Source organism: Phyllobates terribilis, unplaced genomic scaffold, assembly GCF_046119375.1.
Source record: "Phyllobates terribilis strain yellow unplaced genomic scaffold, ASM4611937v1 Scaffold_1__5_contigs__length_1240528914, whole genome shotgun sequence".
NCBI lineage: Eukaryota > Metazoa > Chordata > Amphibia > Anura > Dendrobatidae > Phyllobates > Phyllobates terribilis.
The window spans coordinates 728,997,345-729,013,370 of NW_027362761.1; the positions used below are offsets into that span (position 1 = coordinate 728,997,345).

At 41.4% G+C, this 16,026-nt stretch overlaps 1 protein-coding gene across 4 annotated transcripts in view; it reads right to left on the reverse strand.

Annotated features, from left to right (window-relative positions):
- POLE4 (DNA polymerase epsilon 4, accessory subunit) overlaps positions 1 to 16,026 on the reverse strand; it is a 66,634-nt gene that overhangs the window by 37,311 nt on the left and 13,297 nt on the right. The window lies entirely within an intron of this gene.

Sequence of the window (16,026 nt, forward strand, 5' to 3'; positions counted from 1 at the left end):
TACGCCGTTTACCGATCTTATTAACTTTTTTCATACTGATAGATTGGACGATTCTGAACGCGGCAATACAAAATATGTGCATAGCACATGTGATTTTTTTTAAAAAAAAATATTTTTATTGGCGCGATTTAAACTTTCATATTTACTTTTTTTTTTTTTAATACATGCTTCAATGGTCTGATTGCCTCTGCTACATACAGGTGATGACCAGATCGCCTGTGTGTAGCAGAAATGCTCACTGGCCATGAGCACAGACCGCTGGGCCCACAAGATGCAAGCACTCATATGCCTGTCGGCCGAAATTTAGAAAAAATTCTAGCTCTCAAAAATCTAAATTTTTTTTTTTGCAAAAATAAAGCATTTTAGCACATGATAGCAGCCAAACAAAAACCAGATATAAACCTGTATCGCTTTAATCGCAGCATCCCGAAGAATAAAGTCTTCTAAACACTTATACCACACAACGGTGTAAAAAAATAAAAAGCAACTCTCAACCTGATGTTGATTTTTTAATTCTGCCTCAAAAAGATCGCATTAAGGCTTAGCTCACATTTATCCCGTGCTCTACGCTGAGCGTCAACGGGGTTTCCGTGTAAATCTCTGAAATATGTGATTTAGATAGAACACCTGGCAGAAGATTCCCTATAATGAGGCAGATGGAGGCCCTGTGGATGACATGTGATCCAGAGGTGTCCGTCTTTTTAGGCATGCACAAAAGCATGGTCCTCCAGTTTTGGGCACTTCTGAAAAGGACACCACTGAACAGAGGCCAGACGGAGACAAGAGTAACTCTGCTGCCTCATAGTGAATGGATCCAGAGGGTTACATCTGAATTACGTCACTCGGAGAATTAAATGGAAACCCAGCAAGTCCTCAATGTAGAGCGTCGGATAAATGCGATCTCAGATGTTATGCAAAATCTTCCCAATAAAAGCTTCAACCTCAATCCACAAAAAAAGCCCCCAGTAAGGTCCATCAACTGTCAATGGAAATAAAGGAGCTTCCATGTTATTGGTAGTACAAAGCCTTTGGAAAAGTGAAATGGCCCTCCCAAATCCAAATAACCCCCTCCCTTCTGAGACCCAGTGTGCCTAAACCACATTTAGCGTCCACATGTTTGCCATTGTTAACAGCCACTCACATTTCTGCCAATTCATGGAGGGGGTAGCTGTCACATCAGTATTTCGCAACTGTGCTGCCCCCCCCCCCCTTTATCATGGGGGTCTGCCGCATCCTGCTTGTTGCTTTGGTAATCTGACCTGGTGTTGGTAAGGCTTTTTTCCTGTGATGTGTTTTTGAATTCTTGTCCTTTTCTGTGAGAGGTTTGCCATTTCTGTAGTGATAACAGCCTGTTTAATTTACAGGTGCATGTCTCCAGTAGCATGAGCTGGGGACAAGTACTGGTCACTACATCAGCAGTTTGCAATTTCCACTGCTACTTGTTTCAGGAAAACACCCATGGAGTCAAAATCATCACTACACCTTTGTATATGGAGTCCGCAAACTATTCTAGGAAACTGCGCTCCAGGAGGCAAATAGTGCTCAGTCCCTCCCGAGTTTCACCATATAGCTAAGCAGTTGTCACGCCAGGTGTGAGTGCAACACAGAGGGGAAAGGGAGCGGGAGCCCAGACACTAGAGAAAGGGGGAAGAGGTGACCTCCTAATCTGGACTAGCGTCACCCTGTCTCCCCCTAACGTCCCTATACAGCCTCAGCAGTTGTCGCCGATCACGTGCCTCGCCCTACTATCCTTTGCGTAAGGCTATAGCTGGGGGAGGAAGGAGATGAGCATTAGTCAATCTTCACTAGCACTCTAAAGATAAAAGGGGAAGACAACACAGGGAAACTCAGCTTTAGAAGAACTCCAACAGGGCACACGGCCTCAAGACTCCAGAGAGGACGTGATGATGCTTCAGCCAAGTTCCAAGTAGAAATGAGTATAACTGGCCACGCCCACCTAGACACACCAGGTATATATACACCCAGGCTAAAGGGAGGTAGTCGCTGGGTCCTAAACATAGCCTCCTATCTAGGCAGCTGTCTGCATTGCCAAATGTGGAGATCTCCTGCAAACCATTGCAGGGCGACTGTCACCTCTGACACATCCGTGACAGCAGTACTGTACAGCCACATATGTAGCATTTCTACATTCAGAAGAAATTGTGGGACAAATTTTGGTGCCATTTTTACCAATTTCCCAGTGTGAAAATGTAAAATCTGGGGCAAAAAAAATTTTGGTGCTCAGTGGTATAAAAATTCTGTGACCCACCTGTGGTGTCAATATGATCACTGCACCCCTAGATTAATTAATTGAGAGGAGCAGTTTGTAAAATGGAGTCTCTTATGGGGGGGGTAGAGAGATTCTAATACCTCAGGCTCTGTCAATGTGACATGGTATCATCTAACCAGTGCAGCAAAAAAATTTTGGTTCCATTTTCTCCTGCTATTCTTGTGAAAATGAAAAAGATTGGGGCTAAAACATTGTGGGAAAAATATTTTTCAGTTTCACAGATAAACAGAAATTCTGTGAAGCACCTGTGCATTCAAGGTGCTCACCACACATCAAAATACATTCCTTGAGGGGGTCTAATTTTCCAAAGTGGTGTCACTTGTGGGGGCTTCCACTGTTTAGGCACATCAGGGGCGCTCCAAACGCGACATGGCGTCCACTAATTATTCTAGCATATTTTGAATTCAAAAAGTCAAATGGCGCTCTTTCACTTCTAAGCCCTGCTGTGCGCTTAAACAGTAGTTTTTCTCCACATATTGGGCATTGGCATACTTCGGAGAAATTGCACAACAAATTGTATTGTACAATTTCCCGTGTTACCCTTATGAAAAAGCTAAATTTGGAGCAAAAAACCATGTGTGGGAAAAATGTTATTTTTACAGCTCAATGTTAGAAACTTATATGATGTGTTAATCTAGTAGTGGAAATAAGAGCACCCAATAGAGTGATACCTTATGGAGGGAGAGTAGGAGAGTGCTGGTTATGCTCACCTGGTGGAGTTTTGGCAGGCAGAACTCATACGTAGGCATGAAGAGGAAAGGTTTTATTGCCATCAAAATTAGAAAAACATCTGCATTTTAAGGCTGTGTGCCCACGATGCAGAAATGCTCAGGATTTTTTCCTGAGCGTTTCTGCATCTCGCTGGCAGAAAAAAACGCATGCGGATTGTACATGCGTTTTCCTGTCAGGGACATGCGGAAGTGAAGTGTTCTTCACTTGCATTTCCACATGCGGGTTGACAAGCGCTTTCCAAGCGATTTTAGCATCACTTGGAAAGTGCTTGTCAACTTGGTCACACTATATAAATCCATGCAAAGGGCATGGAATTATATAGCGTGACCGAAAGAATGGTAAAAAATAAAAAAATAAATATATACTTGCCCTCTGATGGCCCCCGGTGTCTGGTTTCCCTCTGTTCTCCCTTGCCGGCAGCGGTACACTGAAGGACCTGCCGACGTCAGCGTCGCGTGACCCGTCACATGACTGACGTCAGCGCAGGTCCTTCAGTCCATCGCGAACTGCCGGCAAGTGAAGAGAAGGACACCGTGGGTCGCCAGAAGGCAAGTATTTATTTTTTATTTTATTCAACAGTTTTCTATGGTACCCAGATCCGGAGGAGAGAGTCTCCTCTCCTCTCGACCTGGGTACCATCCGCACATTAGAACGCATGGAATGCGCATCTACATATACAGTGATGCGGAATCCATGTGATCTAATGCAAGTCAATGGCGGCGAAAACGCAGCACTTCCGCAAAATTGGTAGTGCTGCGTTTTTTTTCCGCAATGATAATCCGCAGCAGAAATTTCCGCAGCATGTGCACAGCACATGCGGATTATCATTGGGGAACATGGCAGGCCTTCTACCATGCGTTTTTTAGGCATTTCTGCAGAGTTTTTGCCGCTGCGGAAACGCTTAAAAAACACATCGTGGGCACACAGCCTAATGAAGGAACACATTTTACATGGGTACTGACCGCATCTATAAAAACAGTAGAAAGCCAGTTGTGAGAATGATTAACCCCTAAACGACAGCCGATACGCATTAAAACGGCAGTCAATAAGGGGCCTTATTCCATCAGGTGTCAGCTGTGTGTGACAACTGACAACCTGCAGTATCGATCCCAGCCGGTATTGCAACCAATCGGGGCCGATTAACCCCTTAAATACTGCTGTCAATCACGACAGCGGTATTTAAATTGTTGAAAGTGGGTCACAAGACCCCCTTAGTAACCATCAGACAACCGCGATGACAGTCTCATGCACTGAGGTACACAATTACTGTAGTGTATGAGACCAGTGATAAAAAAAAAAAAAAAAAAAAAGGTGTAAATGAAAACACCAAACCGTCCCGCAAACAAGCCCTAATATAGCTTATTTGTCAAATAAAGTTACAGCTCTCAGAATATGGAGCTACAAAAACAAACACATTTTTGTAAAATATTGTGTTTTGTGTCAGTAAAAATAGCAAGGCATTAAAAAAAAAAAAATTATATATATGTATGGTATCACTAATCTTACCGACCAGACGAACAATTCGGCCTCATCACTTCTACTGCACAGTGAAAGGCCCAAAAAAATCTGAATAAAAACATCAAAATATATTATGTGCCCAAAAATGGAACAAAAAAAATCTGCAACTCGCCCCACAAAAAAATAAGCCATCATACAGCTCTGTTCACCAAAGAAATAAAAAAGTTACAGCTCTCTGAATATGGTGACGAAAATAATTTTTATAAACAAAGCATTTTTACGGTGTTGCAGCAGCAAAACGTAAAAAAAAAAAAAAAATCTGGTATCGCTGTAATCGAACTGACTCAAAGAATTATACCGCACGTTGAACTGCGCAAAAATAAAAAAACTATTCTTGTACTGCTATTTGTTTATTGTGCCTCCCAAAAATAAGAATAAGGTTCGGCTCAGATTTATCTGGTGCTCTCCGTTGAGCACTTACGTCGGGGTTCCCGTGCAAGTTCCCCAAAACTAAGATTCAGACAAAACCACTCACTTTTAAGGCAAATGGAGTCACTTTGGACTGGTCTGTGTTCCGGTAGTGTCCCATCACTTTAAGAGTCTTTTCAGGGCACAGATCTCTGAACGCCTAAGTTGGGTACCACCAGAGCAGATACCAAACAGACTCCAAAGTGCCTTCATCTGCCTCATTATGGTGGGTGGTTCCATCTGTGGGTTGGGTTCTTCTAATCGCATTTTTGTGGCATTTACACGGAAACCCAGATGTAAGTGCTCAGTGTTAAAACACAAGAATGTGATCCCCCCCCTTATTCTGACAGCGATCGAAAATTACGTACCCCAAAATGTTAAGAATAAAAGCCCCAATTTATCCCGCACAAAACCAGCCCACACTCTGGTCCATCATCTGTCACTAGAACTATAGAGGGGGTCCCCACGTTACTGGTAGAACAAAGACTCTGGAAAAGCAACTTGACTCTTGCCCCCTCAAATAAAAATCTAGTCAATTCCGCCGCTCGCAAATATAAACGCCCCCTTCTTCTGAGCCCCACTGTGCCTAAATCGTAGTAAGGGCCCACGTTTGGCATTACTGTAGTGTGGAAAGATCACTTAAATTTACGGAGTGTGTATCGCCAGAAGCACAAGCTGTGCACAATGTATGGGCACTAAACTGGTAGATTTGCAATTCTCCAGAAAAAAACCTGGCGGATGCAAAATAGTCACTGCAACCATAGATGAATTCATTGAAAGGAGCAATTTCTACAATGAGGGCACTTTTTGGGTTTTTCTGTTCTAGCACCATCAGGACTCCGCTAATGTCGCCCGCAAACTATTCTAGCAAAATCTGTGCTCCAAATGCCAAATAGCGACCCTTCCTTCTGAGCCTTGACGTGTGGCTTCACCGTAATTTCTGACATATGGGGCATTAAGCAATAAATTATGGGTTTCACCTATTAACCCTTGTGTACCTGAAAAATTTGCAGCAAATACAATACTTATATTTTGTACTACTAAAATATCATATTTCCTGAATTGCTAGTTTTTGTTCATTCTGCCTCCCAAAAATCTGAATAGAAATCGAAAAAAAAATGTTATGTGTCCGAACATGATACCAATAAAAACGTCAAGTCACTCCGAAAAAAACAAGCCCTTACATAACTTCAGAAATCTAGAAAATATATACGGTAGCTTTATTTTTTTTAAAAGTGTGCAATAGCAACCAAAACAAAAAAAAAAAACATACATCTGGTATCACTCATCACACAAAGAATAAATCAGTCTAATCATTTATACCACACGACGCATGGTGTAAAAATAATTAAAACCAATTCTTCACCTGCTGTTGATTTGTTCATCATGCATCCCAAAGATAGCATTAGGCTGTGTGCCCACGTAGCGTTTTTCAAGCGTATATGCTGCGGAATTTCCGCAGCGTAAACGCTTGAAAAACGCATGTATATCCGCACCCCATGGTCCCCAATGGCATTCCGCAATGTCAATGCCCATGCTGCGGATTTTTCCGCAGCGTATATGCTGCGGTCAAAGATCCGCAGCATGTTCATTAATTTTGCGGAAGCGCAGCGGAATCAATGTGCGGATGGTACCCAAGTCTGGATGAGAGGAGACTCTCATCCAGACCTGGGTACCAAAGAACCTGTAAAAAAAAGAAAAAATAAAGTTTATACTTATCTTCTGATGTTTTCCCTCCGTCGCGCTGTTGTCTGAAGGACCTGCCACGTCATTGAGTCATGTGACCCACCACATGACTCAATGACGTCACCGCAGGTCCTGCACACAACAGCGTGAGCCGCTCAAGCCTCCGGACGGGGCAGAGAATGCATCAGAAGGTGAGTATAAAGTTTATTTTTTTATTTTTTACCATTCTGAACAAGTTGTCAAGCACTTTTCCAAGTGATGCTTGGAGAAGTGCTTGATAACCCGCATGCGGAAATGCATGCAAAGACGCCTCACAAACGCTTCTACCTGGCGGGAAAACCGCATGTAATATCCGCATGCGATTTTCCCGCCAGGGAGAAGCGGAAAAAATATGCTTCAGGTCCGCAACGTGGGCACATAGCCTTAAGGCTCGGCTCACATTTATCCTGCGCTCTACGCTGAACGCTTACACCAGGGTTTCCATGTAAATCTCTGATATACGTGATTCAGACAGAACCCCAGGCGAAAGATTCCTTATGAGGCAGATGGAGGCACTGTGGACGCTGTCTGACCTGAGATCTGGCGGTCAGTCTTTTTAGGAGTGCATAAAAGAGCAGTTCGCTGCAGTTTTTGTGCACACTTCTGAAAACGCTATAATTTCCAAAATGGGGTTAAGTTGAGGGAGATTCTGCTCTTTGGGCACTTAAGGGCTCTGTGTGTGGACTCCGCAAGCTATTCTACAAAAATTTGTTCTCCAAGAGTCAAACAGCACTCCTTCCCTCCTGATTCTCGCAGTGTGGCTAAGCAGTACTGTACAGCCACATATTGGGTATTGCCACATTCAGCAGAATTTGAGAGACAAATTTTGGTGCAATTTTCACCCATTTCCCAGAGTGAAAATGTAAAATCTGGGGTAAAAAAAAGCTAATTTTCTCTTCATTGTCTAATGGTATAAAATTCTGTGACATACCCGTGGTGTCAATATCACAGCAACCCTAGATAAATTCATTAAGAGGTGTAGTTTGTAAAATGGGGTCACTTACGGAGGGGTTCTGCTGTTCTGGTACCTCCGTGGCTCTGCTAATGTGACATGGCACCCTCAAACCATTCCAGCAAAATCTGAACTTCAATATGGCACTTCATGCCTTTCTGTGTCTCAAAAGTAGGTTTTCACCACAGATTCAGTATTGGCGTACTTAGGAGAAATTGTGTAACAAATAGTTAATTTTTTCCCTATTCTCCCTTTAAAAAATTAAAAATTTGGGGCCCAAGCAACCAGGGCTGTGGAGTTGGAGCCCATTTTCGTGGAGTAAATTGGGTACAAGTAGTTCAATGCAGTTTGTGGGGAATAATTTTTCATAAGAATTTGGGAAGGTTATGAAATGTCCTATAAATGTCTGTCCTATTCCCGATCTAAGGGTCTAGACTTTTAGCTGAGATGAATCTGTGCTACAGTAAATTTACCACTTAACCATGAGCCATGTATGAGGGAGTCGGAGTCATGGAGTCGGTGTCATAGAAATTGAGAAGTCGGAGGTTTGGCTTACCGACTCCAAAGCCCTGAAAGCGACATTTTAGTGGAAAAAAAAAACCCAGTAATTTTCCATTTACTCAGCAAAATGTTATACAATTCTGTGAGTTACAAAATGGGGTCACTTGTAGGGGTTTCTGCTATTTTGGCATGTCAGACACTCCTCAAATGTGTCAGGGCGTAAGATATCTATTTCAGTCAAAATTGCGCTCCAGAATTCAATTGGTGCTCCTTTCCTTCAGACCCCTGCCGTGTGCCTAAACAGTAGTTTTCCACCACATACAGGGTATCGCGTATTCAAGAAAAATTGAAGAACAAATTGTATGGTGCATGTTCTCTTGTGAAAATGAAAAATTGGGGGTTGAAGCAACATTTTTGTGGGAAAAATTTATTTTTTCATTTTCACTGCTCAAAGTTATAAAATTCTGTGAAGCACCTGGGGTTTCAAAGTGCTTATCACACATCTAGATAAGTTCCTTGTGATGTGTAGTTTCCAAAATAGTGTTACTTGTGGAGGGTTTCTACTGTTCAGGCACATCATGAGCTCTGCAAAAGCGACATGGCATCTGCCATCTATTTCAGCTCCAAAAGTCAAATGGTGCTCCTTCCCTTCCAAGCCCTGCACCCAAAACGTAGCTTTCCACCACATATGGTGTATCGGCATACTCAGGAGAGATTGCACAACTAATTGTATGGTCCATTTTCTCCCGTTAACCTTGTGAAAATGAAAAATTTTGGACGAATGCAAAATTTGTGTGGGGAAAGTAACCCCTGAAGGGGTTAATTTCTTGAATGTGGTTATGAGCACTTTGAGAAGTGCAGTTTTTAAGATGGTGTCACATTTGGGTATTTTCTGTCAAATAGGCCTTCAAAGTCACTTCCAATATGATGTTGTCCCTAAAAAAATGCTTGGTTTTGTAATTTGTTAGAAAAATGGCTGATTAACTTTTAACCCTTCTAACTTTCTCACAAAAAAAAATTACGCTTAAAATACGAAGTTAATGTAAAGTAGACATGTGGTAAATGTTATTTATTAAATAGTGTGGTATAGTTAGCTTAAGGGCATAAAAAGTCAAAGTTTGAAAATTGCAAAATGTTCATTTTTTGTCAAATTTACTGTATTTTCATAAACGCAAATTATACAGATGAAAATTTACCATTTACATGAATTAAAACTGCAGACTGGTGGGGGCTTGGGTCCTGAGAACCCCACCATTCACTCAAGTCACTCTGCAGTGAGCTGCTTTTTGACCAGTTTGACCCTAGACGAGTGAAGTAAAAGCTCAGACAGACATTCTATTGAGCACGTACACTGCTCTGTGTGAATGCTCAAGCATAAGCTGAGGGCTTCTGTTTATCAAGCTGTGCAGGGAGGCTTTTTAATCAATTGTCAAGAAAAGCAAGTTAACATCTATCATTTAAAGGGAATGCAGAGCGCCCAAACACCATTAACTCGCAGATATGGGGCTAATCTGCAGGTTAACAGTGCTCCAAGGCCGTGCGGCCGCCACACAGATCCTGGCAACTAGGAGAAAAATTTCACTGAGGCACGGCTTCATCACTGATCTGTATATATTGAGTGCCAGCTGTATTCACACCAGACCATGGCACTGACATACAGCCAGCTCAGCAATCATAGCATACATAGTACAAAGTCTACAGTTAGTCCGTGATGGGGTGTGGTTACAGTTACTGAGCGTTGACTGAAGCCGCGCCTTCGTGGATGAAAGCTAGTGGCTGCCAAGAGGAATAAAGTTAGTTTCCTGCTAGTAGCCAGGATGCCAGCCGCACGCCTTTAGAGCACTACTAACCTGCGAGTTAAGGCCATCTGATTTGGGGGCACTTTGATGATGGTGGGATGGCCTTTATGTTTTTTTTTGTTTTATCAAAAACGGTATTTACCAAGTACCCTACGTTATTTATATGCACTATTGCTTTTTATTTACAGCAGGGTATATGTTCATTTTGTTTTTATCTTAGGTTTTGTCTGTTTAACAGCCAGTGAGGACATGCTCCTATTTTGTATGCATACCAACTTATACACCATGTTTAGTTTTAGGTTTCTGCATTTAGTGCAGATAAGGGTGTGGCATCCTTTCCTTTGAGCTGGACATAACATTTAAACAGCTTCCCATCTGCTGTGTCTATGTCCTGTTCAGTTCTTATTCACATTTACAACACTGACATAAGGTCTTAACCCCTTAATGACCGCCAATACGACTTAAAACTGACCTGCTATATAAGAGACTAGCATCCACTGACAGGTGACAATCCAGCAAGTATTAGCTGTACACTATAACTGACAACTTGCTGCATCAGCCACAATCAGTTTTGGCACCAACCATGGGTATGGGAGCTCCCTCTTTAACCCCATCGGGGACCCAGAGATCTTAATCGTGTGCTCCTGATATTTGCCATGGCAATTCATAGCCAAATAACAGTCTTAAAAGTATCCAGCTATAGTGGCTTGTTCAGAAGTTAGGAACATTTAGGTGGTAAAAATACATTTTTTTCACTCCCGTCATGTCACGTTGCATTAAGTCCTGAAAAGCACATGATCATAAACTAGCTGAAAGCAATTTTGAATACATTGAGAGGCACAGTTTTTAAAATGGTATCACTTTTGGGGATTTCAAATATATAGGACCCCCAAAATCATTTAAAAACTGCATAGGTCCCTAAAAAAAAAAAAAAAGTTTTGTAAATTTGCCTGAAAAAAAACTGAAACTACTGCTACATTTTTAAACCTTCTAAAATGTTAACAAAATAAAACATTTTACAAATAGTGCTGATGTAAAGCAGGTATGAGGGAAATGTTATTTATTAATGTTTTGTGTGGTATGTCTATCTGGATTAAGGGAATAATCATTCAAAGTTTGAAAATTGAAAGTTTTGAAATGTCACATTTCTGATATTTTTATAAACACAAAACATAAACCTAAATTTACCATTATCATAAAGTATAATATGTCACGTAAAAAAATCTCAAATACAATGGGATATGTTGAAGCATTCCAGAATTATTACTACATAAAGTGATAGGTCAGATTTCAAAAATTTGACCTAGTCATTAAGGGGTTAATACAAGAGATTAGGAGCATCCCGATTTGGGTACACTTTGATGTTGGTGGGATGGTTCTCACGCTTTTTTTTTTTTTAATTAAAAAAAAAGTGCTTGCAAAGTACCCCATGTTATTTATATGAACTATTGCTTTTACTAATTTACTTACAGCAGGGTATATGTTCATTTTATTTCTGTCTTAGGTTTTAACCTGCAGGTAAACCCCATATCTGGAGGTTAATAGCATTTGGGGATATGAGAGATTTCCTTTAACCACTTCGCGCCAGAGCCTGTTTTTGCATTCGTGACCGGGCCAATTTTTTCAATTCTGACCACTGTCAATTTATGAAGTAATTACTTTGGAACGCTTCAACGGATCCCCCTGATTCTGAGACTGTTTTTTCGTGACATATTGTACTTCATGATAGTGGTAAAATTTCTTTTATATCACTTGCGTTTATTTGTGAAAAAAAAAAATCGGAAATTTGGCGAAAATTTTGAAAATTTTGCAATTTTCAAACTTTAAATTTTCATGCCCTTAAGAGGTATGTCACACAAAATAGTTAATAAATAACATTTCCCACATGTCTACTTTACATCAGCACAATTTTGGAACCAAAATATTTTTTTGTTAGGGAGCTATAAGGGTTAAAAGTTGACCAGCGATTTCTCATTTTTCCAACAAAATTTACAGAAACATTTTTTTTAGGGACCACTTCATATTTGAAGTCACTTTGAGGGGTCTTTATGATAGAAAATACCCAAAAGTGACACCATTCTAAAAACTGCACCCCTCAAGGTGCTCAAAACCATATTCAAGAACTTTATTAACCCTTCAGGTGCTTCACATGATTTTTGGAATGTGGAAGAAAAAAAAATGAACATTTAACTTTTTTCACAAAAATGTTACTTTAGGCCAAATTTTTTTTATTTTCGCAGGGGTAACAGGAAAAAATGGACCCCAAAATTTTTTGTGCAATTTTTCTTGAGCGCGCTGATACCCCATATGTGAGGGAAAACCACTGTTTGGGCGCACTGCAGGGTTCGGAAGGGAAGGAGCGCCATTAGACTTTTTGAATGTAAAATTTGTTTGAATAATTAGCAGACGCCATGTTGCGTTTGGAGAGCTCCTGATGTGCCTAAACAGTGGAAACCCCCCACAAGTGACACCATTTTGGAAACTAGACCCCTTAGGGAACTTATCTAGATGTGTGGTGAGCACATTGGGAGACATAATAAACAAATCAGTAGCAGGTGAAGTATTGGTTTTATTTATTTTTTACGACGCTCCTCGTGCGGTATAACTGATTAGATTACTTTATTCTTCGGGTCGGTGCGATTACAGAGATACCAGATTTATATCGGGTTTTTATGACTGACAGCTGTCACACACTAAAAGACGCTTTTTTGCAAAATCTAGTTTTTGCATCGCCATATTTTGAGGCTATAATTTTTCCATATTTCGGCCGACAGTCATGTGACTGCTTGATTTTTGCGGGACGAGTTGACATTTTTATTGGTACCATTTTTGGGTACGTGACATTTTTTGATCGCTTTCTATTCCGTTTTTTGGGAGGTAAAATTAACAAAAACCAACAATTCAGGAATTGTTTTTGAGGGTTTTTTTATGCCGTTCTGCGTGTGGTAAAAGTGATAAGGCAGCATTATTCTTCGGGTCAGTACGTTTACAGCGATAAAAAAATGTACAGTTAGTGTAGTATGTTTTGGCGCTTTTACACAATAAGACAATTTTATAGAAAAAATATTTTTTTTTGCATCACTTTATTCTGAGCGCTATAACTTTTTTATTTTTCGGCTGATGGAGCAGTATGGCGGCTTTTTTTTGCGGAACAAGATGACGTTTTCAGCGGTACCATTTTTATTTCCATTTTGCTTTTTGATTGCATTTTTTTCCACTTTTTGTTTGGCGATATGAGGAAAAAGCATAGTTTTTTGCTCAATTTTTTATTTATTTTTATTACGGTGTGCACAGAAGGAGTTAGTGTGACAGTTTTATAGCTCGGGTTGTTTTGGACGCGGCGATACCAAATGTGTACTTTTTTTGTTTTTGCATAAATATACGGATTTATCGGTTTAATATTTTATTTATTTATTTTTATTTATTTTGTGATTTTTTTTTAACAGTTTGAAAACATTTTTTGGACTTTTTTTTTTACATTTTTACTTAGTCCTGTATGGGACATTAATTTTTATTTTTCTGATCACTGATCTCATCCAATGTAATAGACATACAGTGCCTACAAGTAGTATTCAACCCCCTGCAGATTTAGCTGGTTGACACATGCGGAATTAACTTGGCATTGTGACATTTGTACTGTAGATCAGCCTGGAAGTGGGAAATGCACTGCAGCAAATTTTGTTTTTGTTTTTTTTTTGTTTTGTTTTTTTAAAAAGTAAAAAGTTAATTCAGAGTGTCATTTATTATTCAACCCCTCAAACCACAAGAATTCTGTTTGGTCCCCCTAAAGTATTAAGAAGTAGTTCAAGCACCAAGAATAATGAGCTTCACATGTGTGGATTAAAGATCTCTTTTGCCAGCCTTTTCTGACTATTTAAGACCCTCCCCAAACTTGTGAACAGCACTCAGACATGGTCAACATGGGAAAGACAAAGGAGCATTCCAAGGCCATCAGAGACAAGATCGTGGAGGGTCACAAGGCTGGCAAGGTGTACAAAACCCTTTCCAAGGAGTTGGGCCTACCTGTCTCCACTGTTGGGAGCATCATCCGTAAGTGAAAGGCTTATGGAACTACTGTTAGCCTTCCACGGCCAGGACAGCCTTTGAAAGTGTCCTCCCGTGCCGAGGCCAGGCTTGTCCGAAGAGTCAAGGCTAACCCAAGGACAACAAGGAAGGAGCTCCGGGAAGATCTCATGGCAGTGGGGACATTGGTTTCAGTCAATACCATAAGTAACGTACTCCACCGCAATGGTCTCCGTTCCAGACGAGCCCGTAAGGTACCTTTACTTTCAAAGCGTCATGTCAAGGCTCGTCTACAGTTTGCTCATGATCACTTGGAGGACTCTGAGACAGACTGGTTCAAGGTTCTATGGTCTGATGAGACCAAAATCGAGATCTTTGGTGCCAACCACACACGTGACGTTTGGAGACTGGATGGCACTGCATACGACCCCAAGAATACCATCCCTACAGTCAAGCATGGTGGTGGCAGCATCATGCTGTGGGGCTGTTTCTCTGCCAAGGGGCCTGGGCATCTGGTCCGCATCCATGGGAAGATGGATAGCACGGCCTACCTGGAGATTTTGGCCAAGAACCTCCGCTCCTCCATCAAGGATCTTAAGATGGGTCGTAATTTCATCTTCCAACAAGACAACGACCCAAAGCACACAGCCAAGAAAACCAAGGCATGGTTCAAGAGGGAAAAAGTCAAGGTGTTGGAGTGGCCTAGTCAGTCTCCTGACCTTAACCCAATTGAAAACTTGTGGAAGGAGCTCAAGAATAAAGTCCACATGAGACACCCAAAGAACCTAGATAACTTGGAGAAGATCTGCATGGAGGAGTGGGCCAAGATAACTCCACAGACCTGTGCCGGCCTGATTAGGTCTTATAAAAGACTATTATTAGCTGTAATTGCAAACAAGGGTTATTCCACAAAATATTAAACATAGGGGTTGTATAATAATTGACCCACACTTTTGTTTAAAATTTAATAAAATTCAACTGAGCAACATAACTTTTTGGTTTGTAAGACTTATGCTTTTGTTCATAAAACCTACTCTCGTTTGAAGGCTCTAACTTATTTGCATCTTATCAAACCAGCTAAATCTGCAGGGGGTTGAATACTACTTGTAGGCACTGTATATTACATTGTATGAGACCAGTGCTGACAGTTTCACACCGTCTCCTGCTGGACTCAGTTTGCAGGCTGAGCCTAGCAGGACACCATATATGGCAGATCTGGAGGCGGTCATGTGACCTCCAGCTGCCATAACAACGCCAGGTCCTGGAAGGTATCAGGGGTCGTCGGACAGGTAAGTAGACGACCCCCTCGCCTCTTGCCATCTTCTATATGCCGCGATCACTATAGATCGCGGCATATAGAAAATAGCAAAGGGTTAACATCACTGGGACCTGATCCAATCAGGTCCCGATGATGTTTCCTGTCAGAGCCATCACTCTGCACCGCACCCGCAGCGCTTGCAGGACCCTCGGGGTCCTGAGCGCTGCGGGACCACCCACCGTTTTTAAACGTCGGCGCTGCATAGAGCCCAGGCAGCGCCGACGTTTATCTACAGTGGGCGGTCGGGAAGCGGTTAAAAATAATTTAAATGATAGGTATTTTAAAAGCAAAGCAGCAGAAAATGCTTTATAGGAGGGTACACCTGCAATGTTGATCCATATGTAGGCTTAGGCTGTGTGCCCACTATGCGTTTAAGCATTTCCGCAGCGAAAATTCCGCCACAGAAACGCTTTAAAAACGCTTGGTAGAAGGCCTGCCATGTTCCCCAATGATAATCCACACGTGCTGTGCACATGCTGTGGAAATTTCTGCTGCGGATTATCATTGCGGAAAAATCCACAGCACTACCAATTATTTTGTGTAAGAACAGCGTTTTTTGCCATTGACTTGCATTGAATCGCTTAATATCCGCATGACACTACATGTGCACATGCGGATATTAAGGGAGTCAATGAGCAGATGGTACCCGGATCAGGAGAAGAGAAGACTCTCCTCAAGACCCGGGTACCATGGTACCTGTGTAAAAAAAAAAAAGAATTAAAATAGGAGAAACATTATACTTGCCTTCTGATGACCCCCG